Below are 21412 nucleotides of genomic sequence, written 5' to 3' on the forward strand. Positions count from 1 at the left end.
TATGATCACACTCATGTTATATAACATAAAACAACATAGCATTGACTAATAACCAAAGACAATCAATATAAACGTGGGCCAGGAAGACTGGGCATTGATAGAAAACTTACCACAAAGAGATTTGGGTTGAAGTTTGGACAGATGCAGGGGACCATCATTACAATAATATTTGGAAATCATCATCCTGAATAAGAACTCTGTGCTAAGAGGAGATAAAGTGATATGCAAGACATCCTTTCAGTAATAGTATTGCAAAGGATAGTGAAAATGGACAGAGAAAATATATAGAAAAAGAGGAATACGGAGAAGAATGAAGAGAAAGAGAATGAGAGAGAATAGTGTCTCCCATAGATCCATGGTGGACAGGAGAGCAGGAGGGAATCTAGGGACATTGGTGACAGGAAGTGTACACTGGTGAAGAGATGGGTTTTGGAATACTGGATGACTGAAGTTTACCATCAACAACCTCATAGTATCTCATAGTGAGTTAATTTTTCTTAATTTAGAAAATAAGAAAAACAGGGTCTTTAAAAATAGCTCAATTGGCAGAGCACTTTTCTAGCTTACAGTATCTACTACCAAAATGTCAATATCCTTCACTGCTGATGTGACTTGGTCATTCTTTTTTTTTTTTTTTTTTGGTTTTTGGGCCACACCCGGCGGTGCTCAGGGGTTTCTCCTGGCTGTCTGCTCAGAAATAGCTCCTGGCAGGCATGGGGGACCATGTGGGACACCGGGATTCGAACCAACCACCTTTGGTCCTGGATCAGCTGCTTGCAAGGCAAACACGACTTGGTCATTCTTTATCACTCTTCAATACCTCAGTCTCATTTTCTTATCAATCCAAGAATTTGCTTTTATTTAACATTACATAGTCTATGGCTTAGAACCACATTTATATTATAACTATGAGTGAGATTATTCAGTATTTTACTTTCTCCTTCTTAAGTTTCACTTAGCAGTTATCCATGCAGTAGCATATGTTGAAACTTCATCTTTTCTTATAGCTGATTAATAGTTCATTGTGTGTTTACCACAACTGTGTATGTTGGAGGAAGTGCTATTAAGCAATGATCAGGGACTCAGGGGGTATTTTAGATGATTCTCTGTCAACAGAGTTGGTAGTTCAATCGAAAGGCCTGAGTATATAGTTCTGCTCGAACTCTATGATGCTGGGTATTATGTCAGTCATCCTGGTGGTTATCAGGGCCCTCCAGAGACACATCAAATGATTTGTGGGGGACCACGTGTTGCTCAGGTTGAACTAAGGTTGGCAGTATGCAATACATGCACTTTAACTCCTATACTATCTAACACTATCGCAACTTCTTTATTCATGCATCTGTTATTGGGTATCTGTATATGATTAAGAAAAAAATTCATGTAAAAATAGCACAAAACAGAAGTAAAGTTCTTGGTTGTCTCCTCAAAATACATTAGTTCTATAAACAAAAGAACACCAATCATGATGATTACTTAGCTATTCTATTAGAAATTCTGTGCACATATGCACTGCATACATTTATCTTTTTGATACAAATTAAATTTAATTGGACATACTTCTTGCCTTATTAAGTGTCTTAGAGATCTCTGATTACTTGCATATTCACTTGGTGTTTCTTTGTATATAACTGTATACTATTCTGCATAAATTCTTCTAAAGACCTAGTTTATGTAGCCCTTACTATGGGGTCGGAGCGAAGATGCAAGCGGTAAGGCATCTGCCTTGGTCGCGCAAGCCTAGGATGAACCACTGTTCGATCCCCCAGTGGTCCATCAAGCCAGGAGCGATTTCTGAGTTCATAGCCAGGAGCTCATAGCCCTGAGTATCACCGGGTGTGGCCCAAAAACAAAACAAAACAAACAAAACAAGTCCCTACTGATAAGCATGTAAGTTGTTTTCATGGTTCGCATCACAGTAAATGCAATAAACAAATCTTTGTTCACAAATGTAGCTCTTAAGGTAAGTAGACATGAAATTGTAGAGTAAAATGAACTGTTGATTTTTTTCTCAAGGGTTGTGCCAATTTTACTCTCATAGCCAGTGTATTTTTGTTGTTTATTTTGGGGCATGCCAAGTCTTTTTCAGGGCTTTTACACCTTGCTTATTGCTTAGAAATCATTTCTTGGTGAATCTTTGGAGACCAGATCTTGTGCTTGGGGGTCAAAACGGACTATACCTCATACAGGGCAATCACTTTAACACCTATTCCGTTTATATGGTACCACACCCAATCTAAAAGTCACATTTGTAACCATATTCTGCATAAATGTGTTAACAAATTTAACTAATTTGATTTGCTAAAGGTAAAGATGACATCTCTTTATAAACAGAGATACTAATAGATATATGTACAGATATGCATGCATATATTGCATTGAAAAGAAGTTTTACAAGGTCCTCATAGCCTGAATGTATTTAAAAAATAAGTTCAACAGGGGCCAGAAAGATAGAATAGAGGTAAAGTGTTTGCCTTGCATGCAGAAAGGCAGTGGTTAGAATCCTAGCATCCCATATGGTCCCAAGAGCCTGCCAGGAGCGATTTCTGAGCAAAGAGCCCTGAGCGCTGCTGGGTGTGAGCCAAAAACCAATAAATAAATAAATAAATGAATGAATGAATAAATAATATATAAAATAAGGAAAACAATTAAACCTTAAGAATAGGCCCTTAAGAATGTAATGAAGGGGCCGGTGAGGTGGCGCTAGAGGTAAGGTGTCTGCCTTGCAAGCGCTAGCCAAGGAAGGACCGAGGTTCGATCCCCTGGCATCCCATATGGTCCCCCCAAGCCAGAGGCAATTTCTGAGCACTTTTCCAGGAGTAACCTCTGAGCATCAAATGGGTGTGACAGGAAAAAAAAGAATGTAATGAAGGAAAAAATAATTTTGTCACTTGATAACTTTTAATAAAGAACAACGTGCCCATAGGATAGGAATGACCTAAACATCCACCCCAGTCAAAGATTAGAAATTTCCTTTCACTCTAAATTGACACATAGTTTGCTCAAGGTAAAAATTCAGACATTTTAAGAGGATGAATGTGCATTTCAATACACTTTTAATCTAGACTCAAATTTTTAGTATGTTTATTTTGAACCACACTTAGTGATTCTCAGGCACTAATTCTGGCTCTGTGTTCAGGGGTCATTTCAGGCAGTGCTCAGGGGACTATGTGGTACCAAAGATATAATCTGGGTATTCTACATGCAAAGCAGACATTCAGCCCATTAAGGCTCTTGTCCTGGACATAATTTTAGCATATATTGGTACTTAATGAAGACCAGACTCTACTTGCGATTTGAATGTCCTTCCACAAAAATCTTTATGAAAGAAGACTTCAGGTAGTTACTGTCCCAAGTGTGGTCATAATTGAAGGCTAAAAAAACCCAAACACTTTTCCTCTAATTTCTAATTCCTGAGTGCTAAAAAAAATGACTCTCTGTAGCCAATAAAATGCTATTAAGAAAATAACCTTCACAGACTTATAGAAGAAAAAATAAGGAAATGCTTAGATTTACATGTATTAATATTTTCAACAGTGCTCAATGGCTTTGAAGTAATGTATGAGCTCACAAATCTGTGGGCTCATTGCAATGGCCAGCACAGCCAAAGTCCAGGGGCTTCTTAGATCTCTCTGTTTTGAAGAAGGCTGCCAAAGACTGGATTATTTTTTAAACCTATTTTTGCAGTGACAGGAAGCCACAGGCATCTGAGTACTGGCTCCCCACTCTAACACCTAATTTCTGCCATGGCCTAGAGTACCTTCTAAAATTGCTCCTCTGGAATTCAGTTTGGTTCACAGCACCTTTGGGGGTAGTGGGATGGCTTCAGTGTTTGTTTTCTTCCAGGTTCTCTTCCATCCCAGTATTTCTTTCCTCCAAGGGACACTGTGTGCTCACCACACTTACTCCTGATCATCCTCAAACACAAATCAGATTCATTTTTTAAGACGAATGACTGAGGGTTTGTCTTGTATTTTTGTTTTCCCTCAGTTATAGCCTACTTGTGCCAACAAAAATGAGTGCATGCATTTATTTTTAAAAAAACCTCCTACAAATCTTCAGTGACTCTTTGAGTATAAAATATTCATACCTTGACTCCAAATTACAGTTGGGAGCATAACCACTCAACAAGTACTTTTAGTTCAAATTCATTTTAGATTCATCCAAGCAGGGGAAGGAAACATGGGAAAGACAAAGTATCCTTTGAAAGAAAGAAATCCTGAATGAAGAAATGGGTGGGAAAACGCTGCCATTTCAAATCAGTTCAAGCACCTATGCTGAGTTATTTAGGGTGAAGGAGTCAGCTTTGGTAACTATAGAAGGTATCCAGCTGATTTAAGGAATATCTTGAGCAATTAATTCACTGACCGAATTAAGTTAGGTCCATTAAAGAGGACTATGTCTAGTTGCTTATACTCTTAATAGTGCCAGTCAAACATTCGTAGAAGCACTTTTCTGATCATAGCTAGTTCCATCTATTAAACAGCTAGAAAGTTAATTTTACTATGGATTTGGATGCCGGGAGGGGGGTGGAAACGACATAGGTATTCAAATATCACTTCATAATTTCCATGCATCGCTACCTGGCATGTCTGGTTGCAAATCATTTTGCAAATGCAAATTCTAATCCCAAAAGTTTCAGCTAGTTTTTTTCTTTATAAGCCTTATAGCTATTATAATTCTGGTGTAGTTATCTTTATAAGAAAATACTGTTTTTATATGTCTCCAAGACTATTAGAATGTAGATTATTGGCAAATTAGAAATAGAAATTTTTGTTGGACCTGGTTTGATTCAAGTTTCCCTGTGTTGTGAAGTCTGTTAGACTGTGAGCTCTTTAAAATGGACTATTTTCATAAAGGGTAATTCATCTAGCCAAGGTTCTTTATTGCTCATATTTTCACTTAGCTAACCTAAACCCTTACTATAAAAGACTATCCCCTAGCTAGAATCTTAACTCACATTAGAAAGAGTTCACATGAGAATGACTTTCATAACCTTGAAAGTCCAGAGCTAGAGATGTTTTGGAGCTTGTTTGACTCAGAGAGACAGTTAGAGAACACCAAGACCTTGCTTTATTCTGTTTCTCTTGTCTTCCTTCCAAGTAGCAAGCTTCTGTCAGGACTGCAAATAGAGCCCAACTACTCTTAAAATTACTCATTTCTTCCACATAAGCAGCAAATACAGTTTCTCAGAAGGACAAAGTTTTTATATATTCTTTGTTCTAGATATAGTCATCATATGTCCTCTGAGACTTTTACAAGGTACACAGTACACATTTCAGTAGGGGTAAAGCTGAGCTTATTTATGTCTGAGTTTCATGATACTTATAGAGCTAGAAAAGAGCATTAGCAAATACAAGATGTAGAATGATCTTCCAAATACAAGATGTAGAATGGCATCTAAAATGCAGATGTAGAACTGGTCAGAAAAAGGAATTATGGATGTTCTAGGACCTGCTTACTTAGAAATGACCAAGTGGTCAGAAAGTGGAGTGGGACTTCTACTGAGGCTTCACAAACCTTAAAATGTTTTTGATCAGGGCCGGGTAGGTGGCGCTGGAGGTAAGGTGTCTGCCTTGCAAGCGCTAGCCAAGGAAGGACCGCGGTTCGATCCCCCGGCGTCCCATATGGTCCCCCCAAGCCAGGGGCGATTTCTGAGCACATAGCCAGGAGTAACCCCTGAGCGTCAAATGGGTGTGGCCCAAAAACCAAAAAAAAAATGTTTTTGGTCACTTCTGAAGAAGATCTTTTAAATTTCTCACCATTCACCATTTACACACTTGAGACAACCATAAAGCTTCCTAACTATCCTTTCTTTCCAAGAGCTATGGAGTGTGAGCATAGGTTGAGCTTTACTGATGTTGAACATGTCTGTTCCAAAGTCCAGCTCACCATCTATCAACCTACTCCTACAAAGCAGTAAGAGAAAAATTTTGACCTCAACAAAGACCCAACTGGTAAATTTAAGAGTTCTGCCATTATTTACCAAATTAGAGATAACCTTCCCGTATCCAAGAAAAGCAAGAGTCTAGAAGGAAAGTTACTTTCAATCAATCTAAGCTTATAGCTTTAGCATTTGTGTTCCACGATGTAAGCTTGTCTTATGTACCTATGTTTAAAAACAGCAGAGTCAACCGGACACTTTTATCCATGTCTCTTTCTTGAAATACATCTGGAACAGTGAAAGAATTATACTTTAGCAAGTTGTACAGTGAAAAGTCTGCTCTGTATTCCTAAATGCTCATCAAAAGTCATTCTTATAGATTTAACTCAGTCAATAGTGTAAGAAGAGTCAAATATAGCCCTTTGGGTACTTAGTGAATGACTTACATTAATTCACTCTACACATTAAGGAAAGTAAGATAGATAATAAAATAGAGTTTATAAACAAAGCTTTCAAATATTTGCTCCTTTACAATCCCAAAGTCTGTGAGTTTTCAATCATGTGAACTATGGCTAAAAGATAAAAATACATTTAAACACCCCAGTAAATGAAAATTTATGGGGATGGTATTTAGGTATAATGCCTAAATACCACTGACAATTACAATACTGATTTTGCTCTGTCTTCAAATCAGTTCTCTATTGTTGACATAATTAAGCCCTCTGGTCTCTGTATTACTGGCTTAAATAAGCTCTCTGGGAAATCTTGCACCACAATGGTGGGCATCTTATTCTCCGTAAATTCTAATAAAGGGTCAAAGCAGGGTTTTCTGCGTGGATGTCAAGGATACAATTGAAAATCCAACCTTAAGTTGAATTCACTGCATAACATTAATAACTATAAGACATCGCCTGGAGCAAAAGTATAGCAGGTAGGGTGTTTGCCTTGTACACAGCACATCCAGGTTAATCCTAGGCATTCTATATGGTTCCTTAAGCCCACTAAGAGTGATTCCTGAGGGCAAACCCAGGAGTAAGCTTTGATTATAGCCCAGTGTGGTCCAAAAACCAAAAATAAAGAGCTATATAATAAAGAAATAGGGTTATTGAACAAAATTTTCAAGTATTTTTTTACCAGTTAATTACCTTATTACCAACCATTAACAATCCCATAGACCATAGGTTTCCAAGTACGTGTAGGAATAACCTTAAAAATAGAGAGAAAAAATATTATTTAAGAATCAAACCCAAACAAAAAATAAAAGGAGTTTCAAAATAAAAATAAAATAACTAAAAAATAAAATAAATAAAAGAATAAAAAATTAAAATAAAAAAGGAGTTTTAAAATAAAGGACTTAGAAATATGACAGTTAAGACAAAATTCTAGAGGCTAGCTAATGGGGCTAATTTAGCAACTATAGGTCCATGATAAAGGTTAGTATGGAGAAACAACATGTTATCAGCCTTATACCAGTTACTTATGTATTGATATATGATTCTTGTAATTAATTACTTAAAAGTTTAATTTGAATTAATTGATTAATTAAAATTAAAAGTAATTTATTAAAATATATTCCTTTTTTAGAAGTCACAGGTCCTAATTCACAATCTTTGTGGTGGAACTTAATTTTTTTTGTTGGTTTTTTGGGGGATAGGGTTACACTCAGCATCGGCTGTGCTCAGGGGTTATACTCCTGGCTTTGCACTCAGGGATGGTATGGGATGTCGGGATTTGAATCACCATCTGTCTTGGATCAGCTGCTTGCAAGGCAAACACCCTACAACTCTGCTATCTCACCAGCTTTATATCATTGGGATGGTGAAGTATTACAATTAACTCTGACAATGCTAATTCCAATTACCGGTAGCCATATAATTTTTATATCATATCAGCAAGTGTCATTTACTGTTTTATCTCATCCACTAATCACAAATTTACTACCAACCACACTCTCAATCTAGATTCTAGAGTACCTTAATTTGAACTCAAGTTCTGTTGTAAAATATGTAAACTATTCATACTCAGTTGAGCCAACGAAGTTGAGCCAGCTGGTTCCAGAAAAGTTAGAGACCTCTAGATTTTAGTGCTATCAAATTTAGCAAAATAAAAGATGATGGACAGCAAACTTTGCCAAAGTTTTTATTTATCTGCAGATAGAAAAGAAGCAGCGTGATCTATGCAATAGTACAGTGAATGGATAAGACACTTGCCTTGCACAAGGCATACTCAGTTCAATTATAAGCATCCCATATGGTCCCTGGAGTGCCATCAGAAGTGTTCCCTGAGCACAGTCACAAAGCTTATGTACTCCACCCAAATAAAAAGGAAAAAAAAAGACAAAATGCTCTGAAAAAAACTATGCATCTTTTCTCTGCAGGTTCTGTTTTATGCCTGATTGATCCAAAGTCCCTTTATTTTCTTATTTATGTTACTTGGTTTTATAATCTAGACGTTAGTGTATCTATCATTTTAATTATGAGGTTACTACTGAAATGCAACTACAAACATTTTTGTAATAATCATGCTTAAATAAAGATACTATTTAAAAATAAATAAAAGAAGCATAGCATATTGAAGCAGAGTCTGAATTTCCTGTCTCTCCTCTCCATAATCTGTCTATTTTCCCATACTACTGTCCATCCAATCACTGGTTAGAGACCATATGTTATTCCACCAAATGACCTTTATCTTCAAAATTCAACCGATATGTCTGAAATTATCAAACTGAGTCTGTATAGCAATTTTTATGTTTTTGCATAAGACCTCTCAAATTTTCAAGAACTAAAGTTACAAAATCAGTCATTGCTTGCTATGCCTTTCACATGTCATACAGTAGACAATATATTGTGTGAATAAAAAAGAACTATTATGCTGAGTGAACTTAGTCAGAGGGAGAGAGAGACACACAGAGAAAGTCTCATTCATCTATGGGTTTTAAGAAAAATTAAAGATATTGATTGAAATAATTTCCTTGGGACAGGAGAAATAACACAGCAGTAGGTCATTTGCCTTGAATGCAGAAGGATGGTGGTTCTAATTCTGGCATCCCATATGGTCCCTGCTGGGGGAGATTTCTGATCATAGAGCCAGGAGAAGCCCCTAAGTGCTGGCTGGGTGTGATCCAAAATTAAAAAAAAAAAATCCCAGAGTTGAGGGCCAGAAACACCAGCTCAAAATATAAAGCTTACCACAAAGAGTGGTGAGTGCAGTTAGAAAAATAACTACTCAGAACTATCAAAACAATGTCAGTGAGAGAGGGATGTAGAAAGTCTGTCTCTAATACAGGCGGGCAGTGGGGGATGGAAAAGATGGGGGCATTGGTAATGGGAAGGTTGCATGGGTGAAAGGGTGTGTTCTTGTTATGACTGAAACCCAACTACAATTATGTTTGTAATCAGGGTGTTTAAATAAAGAAAGTAATTATAAAATAAAAAAGAGAATAACCAATAACAATATATTTAATGAAATTTGGCTTAAACATAAACTTAAAACACAGAAAAAAAAAGAACAAATACTATTTAGAAGAGTACAACCTTGATTTATCGTTTGCTACTTTTCACAATATATACAACCAAAGTAAGATATATGGCATATATCTTAATATATTATATATATAAGTATATTTATATGTACTAAGCCACACATCAATATGCACAAATTTGATAAAATTTTCAATAAAGTACAAATAGGTTAAATATGTAAAAAATAATCAAGGAGTCTAGAAAAAGCATGTATATATAATATACAATTATCAATTTTAAAGGATAAAATTAAATCAGGTTTACTATTGTTATTAGGAAAAATATGTATGCATAAGGCATTGTCTAAAGGTAAAACATTTTCTTCCATGGTTTTAGCTTTTGCTAGAGTGGTGAGAGTTAGTTAATTTTTAAGTTAAGCAAATGATACTATAGCAAGATTAGCATTGTGCACTGTTGACACAGTCCAAGAAATAGTGATTCATTTATTTTCTGCAGCTCAATCCAACTTCACAAGTCCCTCTCACTGGATTTTCTTTAAAGACCAAGGGGTGTGGGAAGTTGCTTAGCAAGCCTGCTAATTAAAAGTCACAGTGTCACCTCTTTTTAAGTACCTCTGTCAACTAATTATCTCATCTGTTAGAACTCCACCCACCTACCCACACAGCTATTATTTCCTTTTCCTCTCTCAATGCAAGGGTCCTCCCATTTTAGGAACTACTTAGACATCCTCAGCTGTTGAGGGGTGGTGGTGGGTTTGTATAGTAACTCCTCTGAGTCTTACTAAGCTACACACCAGAAAATTCATTCTTCGTTTATTCCTTGGTCTATCCCCTATTGCCACTGTACAGATCAAGAGTGCATTCCTGCCTGGTATTTTGCATATATGTGGGGGGGGGTGCTGTAGGGATTTTTTGTACTAAAATGTCTGTGGTTCATGGGAAGAAACAAGGTTAGTATTCGAATACTGTAGATATCATGTGTTCTAGCCATGTTCACCTTCAGTCTTCACTCTGGCTCTCCACAAAATAATCTTTGAACTGCCTGTTCCTCTGATCCTTATCTTTGAAATCCTTATCAAGAAAGCTGGGGGCTTCTCATCCTTCTGCAATGATGCATATTTCCTAGTAGGCCTATGAGAATATCTGATCCCCTTCTTTCCTTGGAGAGGGGTGAGAAATATAAACACTCTAAATCCTTTTCTTTCCTACATCATTCTCCATGTTCTAAAAAATAACATGTCGCCAAATTTCTTGGAAGTCTCAGAAATACCTCTTTTCTAGCTATTTCCACATTCTTCCTATTCTGAAATTTGGCCCTAAGGAGACCTGTCAGGGCTCTATACCTCACTTTTTTCCTATTCTCACTTATGTGAACTGCACAAAGCTTTTTGCTCTCACCTCTTTTTGTTGGACAATGTTTTTATATCATGTAGCTGCAACTCCCCTTTGCCACAATTTATATTAGAACTTTAACTCTCAATGTGCCCATTTTCATGTAAAGGAGATTTTTTTAAAGTTAAAAATATTTCTTCTATTTTTTCCAAACTTGAATTTAAAGTTATTGTCTTGCCATAGACTCAGAAAAAACACTTTCAGTATTAAAGCAGAACAATGATTTTTTTCTTCTTGCTTTTGATATTTTAAGACTCATTTCTAAACTCACAAAACAATTGGGGGCATTGCTTTAGATATCATCTCTCAGATCTCCCTGAAAGAAGTTTCTCAGACACCATGAAGTACTTTAGTTTAGATAATTTTCAAATGCAGTGAAAATATTTTTTGTTATTCTTATACCCTGAAATAGTCTTGTTAAAGATCAATATTATTTTAAGACTTTCTCGATTGATACCCAAAATGAGTTTATTGTAAACTTACTGGATACTTGATCTCTTGAATCTGTTTTATTAAAGGCATGTAGGAGTCTTTCTCCCAAACAGTGCTCAGGATTCTAAAGGTACCTTTTCTGGCATTCTCAAGCAATCAAAAAGCATTTCAAAATGAAGAAAGAGCTTAAGGATTTGGGGTTACTCAGGCCCTGGAGTGTCAAGATTGCCCAGGTCATCCAGAAATGTCAGGAGTGCCTGTGAACAAACAAGGGTCAGTAACCCCTGTAATATCTCTGTATCCCCTTAAGAAACTAAATATTATTGAGTCTACATACTCTAGCCAAGTAATGTAACACATACATTGTGAAATCAGAAACTCAAGTCACAGGTTTGACAATTGATGTTCTTTATCACTGACAAACAATATCATCAGTGTGTCTTCTCAATCAAAGAAAACCTTAAATCTAGACCATATGTTAGGTAAATAATGAGTCCAAGGGAAGAGAATAATCACTGGTTTAACTATGAGGAAGAGAAAAGCCTGTCAGAAGAAACCTAGGAGAAATCTGTGGAGACAGAGGAACAGGGATCCCCAAATATCAAAGGAGTGGAATAATAAAGTCCTGAGTTCCATGTTGGCACAATTGTAGAAAAATAAGGTGGTGCTAATGAGTAGAACTAGGTTAAAGCAAATCTAAGGTTTATTCTAGCCTCCATGAAAACTCCTCAGACAACCTTTAGAGAATGATGCTTTCCATATGCTCTGGTGTGCCTCCACCCTTTTTTGTAAAGTTTTAAATAAACTTAACCCGTGGTATTTCCAGGAACTATAAAATATGTTTTTTTGTTTTTGTTTTAGTTTGGGGTCTATATCCAGCAGTGCTTGAGATAGAAATGAGGTCAGCTTTCATGCAAGGCCTTTCTTGCTGAACTATCTTTCTGCCCATCACCTTATGAAATACTTTTGACAACAAATTTTTTTTACCAATTGGATAGCAAAAACTCCTTCTTCAACCCATTTTACAGCACAAAAGAATGTGAATGATATAATTACCTGCACAAATTTAAGAAAGCGATAACAGAATATTTATGGATTTTCAACTTCTCAGAAGGGAAGTTCTTATCTACTCAAAGAAAAGAAATAATTTACCCCTCAATTCCAAGACCAACTGGTGCAGCCCAGGGCCTTTCAATTTATCCTTTCCTTCCCTCCTAAATTCAAGATAGAGCCTAAGTTCTAACGCATTGTGATTGGCTGCTGCTGAGCCATAATGTCCAATGAACATGAGCATAGCTAAAGAACCCAGACCCTGCACCCAGAGAATTCATTATGTGGATTGTTCTTCTGAATGCTCCTTTAAACATGCAAATCCCTTCAGGACTTCTCTTCTTGTGATTGAATAGAATTTGAAATCAAAGGTTATTCTTTCCTTTAATGATCGGATCATAAAGTCTGAAACACGTCATGTTGTGATGTTTTTAAATAGGTACAAGTTAAAACTTTACTTATTTTCCAATAGTGCCCAAAATGAGTGTAGGTGGTAATGAGAAGTCCTTTGTATGTTAATCTAGATTTAAAAATTAAAATAATGAATGAATTTCTAGAATGTACTACCAATTATAGGAAGACCATTGAGATGGTGTTAAAATATAGGGTGGAAATCCAGATAAAGTCTGAACAGCCTTGTTACTAATTAAAGTTTCTGTTAACCTCATGGGGATCTAATCAAATGCTTTCTGTCAAAAGTAAATCTGAAACTCCAGGCGTGAGAGTTCTTACAGGGGTGGGAGAAATTCCATCAGTGCTTTGTAGAAAAAGCCCTGAAAAGGAGATGCATCATATCACTCATGGTGAGAATGATCACAGTCCAGTTTTTGTACAAGAGGGACAGATTCTGAGAGCTTTCCTCTGTGCTCACTTTCTGGATTCTACTGTTGAAGGTACAACTCATGATCCAGATTGTACTAGGAGAGTTTTTCATGATTACACAGTGTCAGAAACCTCATTCACTACAAGTGAAGCATCAGGAAGGAAACTGGAGCCAAGTCAGCAGTTCACCTTCTAAGTGTTTAATAAGGCAACAAAGTTCACCATTACTAGATACTTTTAATGCTTTTGATACTTCACTGAGCACTAAAAATGCACAATTTTAAATTTCTACTCAAAGTATTCGAAGTAATAAAAAGGCTTTGCAAAAAAAACCCAGGATTCACAATCCTATTAATTCTCTAGTTGGTATAGACCACACTGTTCCTGAATTCTATCAATAAATAATTAAAAAATTACATTGTTTATTTGGTAAATTTTTCCAAGAGGTTTATTTATTGGTCCTAGCAATCATTGGCAGAATATAACTTTTTTTTTTTTTTTTTTTTTTTTTTGGTTTTTGGGCCACACCCGGCATTGCTCAGGGGTTACTCCTGGCTGTCTGCTCAGAAATAACTCCTGGCAGGCACGGGGGACCATGTGGGACACCGGGATTCGAACCAACCACCTTTGGTCCTGGATCGGCTGCTTACAAGGCAAATGCCCGCTGTGCTATCTCTCCGGGCCCAGAATATAACTTTTAAATTAAACAAGTAAATAATTAATGAAAAAATTCAGAATTTGGGAGGAGGTTGATTTGGTCTTAAAGAAATTGAAATGGTGCTTTCAAATGTGGCCTATCCACGTTTGAAATTAAAATTCTGATTTTTGAGTACATGGTATATTAACATAATATGTATCATCTTTATGTCATTTCTTTAAAAATATTGTTCAACAACTGAAGCAGAGTCACATTTAAATCTGTCAATTCTTTTTTTAATAATATTTATTGTGATCAAAGTGAGTTACAAGTCTTTCCCAGTAATATTTAAGGTACATAGTGACAATGAATTAGGGCCATTCCCACCACCAGTGTTGTCCTCCCTCCACCCCTGTTCCCAAGATGCATCCCATACCTCCCCCCTTTACCCCATTTACTGCTAGTGTAACATGTCTCCTTTGTGTATAGCTTGTTGTAGATTAGGTATTGATTCTGGTGTAGTTGACTTTGAATTTGGTGCATAAGTCTGATCATTTTTTATTTTCACTCACTGTTCATACAACTCATTGTTCCTGGTACCATCCATTTTCCCCCTCAATTTATGAAGTGCTGTGGTTCTGTTGCAAAAAAAAAAAAGAAAGAAGAAGAAGAAGAAGAAGAAGAAGAAGAAGAAGAAGAAGAAGAAGAAGAAGAAGAAGAAGAAGAAGAAGAAGAAGAAGAAGAAGAAGAAGAAGAAGAATAGCAGGAAGGAATCTGTATAGAGGCTATATCAATTCAAGAAGAAAGGAAAAAAAAAACAAAAACAAAAAGAAAAGCAATGACAAAAACACAACAGAAACAACAAAAACTCATCACCAAAACAACAACCACAAGGAAGAAAAGAATTAAAGAGGGAAAAGAAAAAGAAAAGAAAAGAAAGGGATGGTATGGCAAGACTTTGTAGTTTTGTTTTGTTTTGTTTTGCATAGGCACAATAAGTATTGGGAAAGTTAGAAAGGGAATTCCCTTGGCCTAGGAGATACAGAGTTTCTCCAACCTTTATGTATTTATATTTCTATATATAACTTATTTAAACACCTTGATTACATACATGATTGTGTTTGGGTTTCAGTCATGTAAAGAACACCACCCATCACCAGTGCAACATTCCCATCATCAATGTCTGAAATCTCCCTCCTCCCCACCCAACCCCCGCCTATACTCTAGACAGGCTTTCTATTTCCCTCATACATTCTCATTATTAGGATACTTCAAAATGTACTTATTTCTCTAACTAAACTCATCCCTGTTTGAGGTGAGCTTCATAAGGTAAGCTGTAACTTCCAGCACTTTTATGTGTCTGAAAATTATTATTGGAAGAATGTCCTTCATTTTTCTTAAAATACATGGTAGAGTGAGACCATTCTGCATTTTTCTCTCTCTCTGACTTATTTCATTCAGCATAATAGATTCCATGTACATCCATGTATAGGAAAATTTCCTGACTTCATCTCTCCTGGCAGCTGCATAATATTCCATTGTGTACATGTACCACAGTTTCCTTAGCCATTCATCTGTTGAAGGATATCTTGGCTGTTTCCAGAGTCTTGCTATGAATATAGGTGTAAGGAAGGGATTTTTTTTTTTTGTGGTTTTTGGGTCACACCCGGCAGTGCTCAGGGGTTACTCCTGGCTCCATGCTCAGAAATTGCTCCTGGCAGGCACAGGGGACCATATGGGACGCTGGGATTCGAACCGATGACCTCTTGCATGAAAGGCAAACGCTTTACCTCCATGCTATCTCTCCAGCCCCAAGGAAGGGATTTTTATATTGTATTTTTGTGTTCCTAGGTTATATTCCTAAGAGTAGTATAACTGGATTATATAAGAGCTCGATTTCCAGTTTTTGGAGGAATCTCCATATTGCTTTCCATAAAGGTTGAACTAGACAGCATTCCCACCAGCAGTGGATAAGAGTTCCTTTCTCTCCACATCCCCGCCAACACTGCTTGTTCTCATTCTTTGTGATGTGTGCCAATCTCTGTGGTGTGATGTGGTACCTCATAGTTGTTTTGATTTGCATCTCCCTGATGATTAGTGATGTGGACCATTTTTTTCATGTGTCTTTGGCATTTGTATTTTTTCTTTGTTAAAGTGTCTGTCCATTTCTTCTCCCCATTTTTTGATGGGATTAGATTTTTTTTTTGTAAAGTTTTGTCAGCGCCTTGTATATTTTGGAGATTAGCCCCTTATCTGCTGGGTATTGTGTGAATAGTTTCTCCCACTCAGTGGGAGTATCCTGGGCACTATTTTCTTTGAGGTGCAGAAGCTTCTCAGCTTAATATATTCCCATCTGTTAATATCTGCTTTCACTTGCTTGGAGAGTGCAGTTTCCTCCTTGAATATACCTGTAGTCTCAATGTCCTGTGTTTTGCCTACGTGTTGTTCTATATATCTTATTGTTTCGGGTCTGATATCAAGGTTTTTAATTTATTTGGATTTTACCTTTGTACATGATGTTAGCTGGGGGTATAAGTTCATTTTTTGCAAGTGGCTAGCCAGTTGTGCCAACACCACTTGTTGAAGAGGCTTTCTTTGCTCCATTTAGGATTTCTTGAACCTTTATCAAAAATTAGGTGATTGTATGTCTGAGTATTCAAGTCTATTCCACTGATCTGAGGGCCTGTCTTTATTCCAACACCAATACCATGCTGTTATGGTAACTATTGCTTTGTAGTAAAGTTTAAAGTTGGGGAAAGTAATTCCTCCCATATTCTTTTTCCCAATGATTGCTTTAGCTATTCTAGGGTGTTTATTGTTCCAAATGAATTTCAAACTGCCTTCTTTGAAGGCATGTCACATGTATCTTTAGAGGGATTGCATTAAATATGTACAATGCTTTTGTGATTATTGCCATTTTGATTATGTTAATCCTGCCAATCCATGAGCAGGGCATGTGTTTCCATATTCAAGTTTTCTCTCTTATTTCTTGGAGCAGAGTTTTATAGTTTTCTTTGTATAGGTTCTTCACATTTTTAGTCAAGTTGATTCCAAGATATTTGAGTTTGTGTGGCACTATTGTGAATGGGGTTCTTTTTTTAATGTTCATTTCTTCCTTATTACTATTGGTGTATAGAAAGGCCATTGATTTTTGTTTGTTAATTTTGTAGCCTGCCACCCTACTATCTGAGTCTATTGTTTGTAGAAGCTATTTGGTAGTCTTTAGGGTTTTCTAAGTAGAGTATCATGTCATCTGCAAACAGTGAGAGCTTGACTTCTTCCTTTCCTATCTGGATTCCCTTGATATCTTTTTCTTGCCTAATCGCTATAGCGAGTACTTCCAGTACTATGTTGAATAGGAGTGGTGAGAGAGAGGACAGCCTTGTCTTGGGCCAGAATTTAGAGGGAAGGCTTTTAGTTTTTCTCCATTGAGGATAATATTTGCCACTGGCTTGTGATAGAGGGCCTTAACTATATTGAGAAAGGTTCCTTCCATTCCCATCTTGCTGAGAGTTTTGATCAAGAATGGGTGTTGGATCTTATCAAATATTTCTCAGCATCTATTGATATGATCATGTGATTTTTATTTTTCTTGTTGTTGATGTTGTGTATGATGTTGATAGATTTACAGATGTTAAACCATCCTTGCATTCCTGGGATGAAACCTACTTGATAGTAGTGGATAGTCTTCTTAATGAGGTGTTGAATCCTATTTGCCAGGATTTTGTTGAGGATCTTTGCATCTGCATTCATCAGCGATATTGGTTTTTAATTTTCTTTTTTTGTAGCATCTCTGTCTGCTTTAGGTATCAAGGCGATGTTGGCTTCATAAAAGCTATTTGGAAGTGTTCCTGGTTTTTTGATTTCATGAAAGAGTCTTGCCAGGATTGGTAGTAGTTCCTCTTGGAAAGTTTGAAAGAATTCATTAGTGAATCCATCTGGGCCTGGGCTTTTGTTTTTGGGCAGACATTTGATTACCATTTTAATTTCATCAATAGTGATGGGGGTGTTTAGATATGCTACATCCTCTTCATTCAACCGTGGAAGATTATAAGAGTCCAAGAATTTATCCATTTCTTCCAGGTTCTCATTTTAATGGCATAGAGTTTCTCAAAGTAGTTTCTGATTACCCTTTGAATCTCTACCATATCAGTAGTGATCTCTCCTTTTTCATTTCTAATACTAGTTATCAAGTTTCTCTCTCTCTTTGTTAGTTTTGCCAGTGGTCTTTCAATCTTGTTTATTTTTTCAAAGAACCAACTTATGCTTTTGTTGATCTTTCAGATTGTTTTTTGGGTTTCCAATTCATTGATTTCTGCTCTCAGCTTTGTTATTTCCTTCTGTCTCCCTATTTTTGGGTCCTTTTGTTGAACACTTTCTAATTATATGAGCTGTGTCATTAAGCTATTCAGGTAGGCCCCTTCTTCCTTCCTGATATGTGCTTGCAAAGCTATAAATTTTTCTCTCAGTACTGCTTTTGCTGTGTCCCATAAGTTCTGATAGTTTGTGTCTTTATTATCATTTGTTTTCAGGAAAGTTTTTATTTCCTCTTTAATTTCATCTCAGACCCACTGGTTATTCAGTATGAAGCTGTTTAACTTCCAGGTGTTAAAGTTTTTCTTCTGTGTCCCTTTGGAATTCACATATAATTTCGAGCCTTGTGATCAGCAAAGGTAGCCTGCAAAATTTCTATCTTTTTGATATTATGAAGGTATGTTTTATGTGCCAGCATGTAGTGTATCCTGGAGAATGTCCCATGTACATTAGAGAAAAATGTGTATCCAGGTTTCTGGGTATGGAGTGTCCTATATATATCTACTAGGCCTCTTTCTTCCATTTCTTTTCTCAGGTCTAGTATATTCTTGTTGGGTTTCAGTCTGGTTTACCTATCCAGTGTTTACAAAGCCATGTTGATGTCCCCCACAATTATGTTGTTATTGATATTATTTTTCAGATTTATCAACAATTGTATTAAATATTTTGCTGGCCCCTCATTTGGTGCATATATGTTTAGGAGAGTGATTTCTTCCTGCTGTACATACCCCTTGATGAATACACAGTGTCCATCTTTGTTCCTTACAACTTTTCTGAGTATAAAGTTTGTATCATCTGATATTAATATGGCCACTCCAGCTTTTTTTATGAGTGTTATTTGCTTGGATAATTATCCTCCAAACTTTTATTTTGAGTCTATGTTTGTTCTGACTATTCAGGTGCATTTCTTGTAGGCAGCATAAGGTTGGATTGAGTTTTTTGATCCACTTAGCCACTCTGTGTCTCTTAACTGGTGCATTTAGTCCATTGATATTGAGAGAAAGAATTGTCCTGGGATTTAGTGCTATCTTTATATCAAAATTTGGTGTGTCTTTTGGTCAGTTTTGTCTTAAATTAGGTCATTCAGTTTTTCCCTTAAGACTGGTTTTGAGTCTGTAAAGTTCTGAGCTGTTTGTCTGTGAAACCATGTATTCTTCTGTCAAACCTGAAAGTGAGTTTTGCTGGGTACAGTATTCTAGGTAAAGCATTCATTTTATTGAGCTTTTTCACTATGTCCCACCACTGCTTTCTGGCCTTGAGTGTTTCTGGTGACAGGTCTGCTGTAAATATCAAGGATATTCCCTTTAATGTAATTTCCTTTTTTGACCTTGCTGCTTTCAGAATTCTGTCTCTCTCTCTCTGTGGGTTTCATCATTGTGACTAGGATATGTCTTGAGGTATTTTTTCTGGGTTCTCTTTTGGTTGGTACTCTTCGGGCAAGCAGAATTTGATCGCATATATTCTTTAGCTCTGGAAGTTTCTCTTTAATTATGTTCTTGACCATTGGTTCTTCCTGGAAATTTTCTTCCTGTGTCTCTGGGACTCCAATGATTCTTAAGTCATTTCTGTTGAGCTTATCATAGACTTCTATTTTCATCTGTTCCCATTCTTTGACTAATTTTTCCATTGTCTGTTCATTTGCTTTAAGGTTTTTTTTTTCCCAATTTCTTCCGTGTATGGAGTTGTTATTTTTCTCATCTTCCACAGCACCAATTGTATTCTCAGCTTCTGTTACCCTGTTGGAGCGCTTATCCATTTTGTCCTTCAATTTGTTTACTGAGTTTTTCAGGCCTGTTATTTGACCTGTTATTTCAGTTTGGAGGTTTGTGATTTCTGTCTTCATATTTTCTTGGTTCTTATTAGTGTTCTGTTCAATTTGATCCATGGTTTCTTTGAGTTCTTTGAGCATCTTCCATGTTTCTTGTCTAAACTCCTTATCTGAGAGATTGATTAGTTGATTGGCCATTTTCTGTTCATCAGAATTGTCATCTTCATTCTCTATGTTTGATGCTGGCCTGCGTTGTTTCCCCATTATAACACTTGTATTGTGGGTTTTTCTACGTGTTGTGGTGGTATTCATTGGCTAAATGATGTACTCGGCCATGCTCCTCTGGCTCCGCCCTTTCTGGGTGGGTTGACTTGTCTCCAAGGAAGGGGAGTCCTCCGTGAATGAAGCCTCATACAGGATCAAATCTTGGGCCCGAGCACACAGCAGAGAAGACAGTCATGAGAGAAATGCTGGGCTTCAGTGATCCAGCACAGTTCTTAGTGTAATTTTTTTCTTCTTGTTGCAGTAGTGTTCTTTCCTTCTGAGCATCAAATGGGTGTTGCCCCAAAACGAAAAAAAAAAAAAAAAGATTTAAAAAAAAAAAGAAAGAGTGCACGGCCACGTAGTGAAGCGGAGCCAAAGTGCTCTTCTGGACCTTCTGGGAGAGTGAATTTTCTGGGCCCTTTTTGGCTCACATCCAAGAGGTTCAGGAGACAGACAGTACAGGAGACAAACACACACAGGCAGCACTCACAGTTTCTCACAGTCAGACTTTCTCCACCCTTTAAACCTCTCAACTCTTGAGGCATTTTTACTATCCTTGTTTTATAACCAAGGTGCTGAATTTTTAGAGATATGAGTTCTCTAAGCTCTGGCCACCTTAAACAGGTCATCTTAGAGTTCAACTGCCATCTTTATCTTCTATCCCTTTCCATCTTTCCTTCATGTTGGAGGATCTTTTTGGCAACAGAATCTTCTCTCTATGCAGGACTGAACAGGTAACTACCACCAGCAGCCATCAATATGCAACCAGGAGGGGTTTGTATAGAAATACCTTTTTTCCTCTTTCCTCCACTGGGATACCTCCAAAGTGCTTGTTATACTCTATATCATAATTAACTCCTTGCCCATAATAGTAAAAAGCTTGATGGTATCTCCTTAAAAGATTGCCTAACCTTCCGTATTTTTACTTAGCAAAGTTTTCTGGATCAAATATTCTACTAGCACTGAAATCCTTGGTAACTTTGGGGAGCATAATTTTTTTAATATTTTTTAAATAAATTTGCTTCACAAATTTGCGTGTCATCCTTGTGCAGGGGCCATGCTAATCCTCTCTGTATCGTTCCAATTTTAGTATATGTGCTGCCAAAGCGAGCACGAAACATAGGTTTTTTTTTTTTAATTTTTTGTCCTTTTTTCTAAATTTTCATTTCAAATGGCAATCTGTGTCATTTGAGAGTCTCCTGAGACTCTCAGAGAAACTGGCTCCAGATGTTCAGCTACCTAGGTAAGTGCTGCAGTCTCAGGATGGTGATCTAAATCTGCTATTTGAAGGCACCCTCAGAGTCAGAGTTTAGAACTCATAATGTATATGAAGATTATTGGACTCAATTACTAACAGGAGGGTGTGCA

The 21412-nt window shown here is 36.8% G+C and overlaps 1 non-coding gene across 1 annotated transcript; it reads right to left on the minus strand.

Annotated features, from left to right (window-relative positions):
- Positions 1 to 21051: 21051 nt before the first annotated feature.
- Positions 21052 to 21158, minus strand: LOC126013036 (U6 spliceosomal RNA). Its single transcript, XR_007497372.1, has one exon. It is a non-coding gene; the product is annotated as a U6 spliceosomal RNA (small nuclear RNA).
- Between the last annotated feature and the right edge of the window lie 254 nt (positions 21159 to 21412).

The sequence above is a fragment of the Suncus etruscus genome, chromosome 6 (assembly GCF_024139225.1).
Source record: "Suncus etruscus isolate mSunEtr1 chromosome 6, mSunEtr1.pri.cur, whole genome shotgun sequence".
Taxonomy (NCBI): domain Eukaryota; kingdom Metazoa; phylum Chordata; class Mammalia; order Eulipotyphla; family Soricidae; genus Suncus; species Suncus etruscus.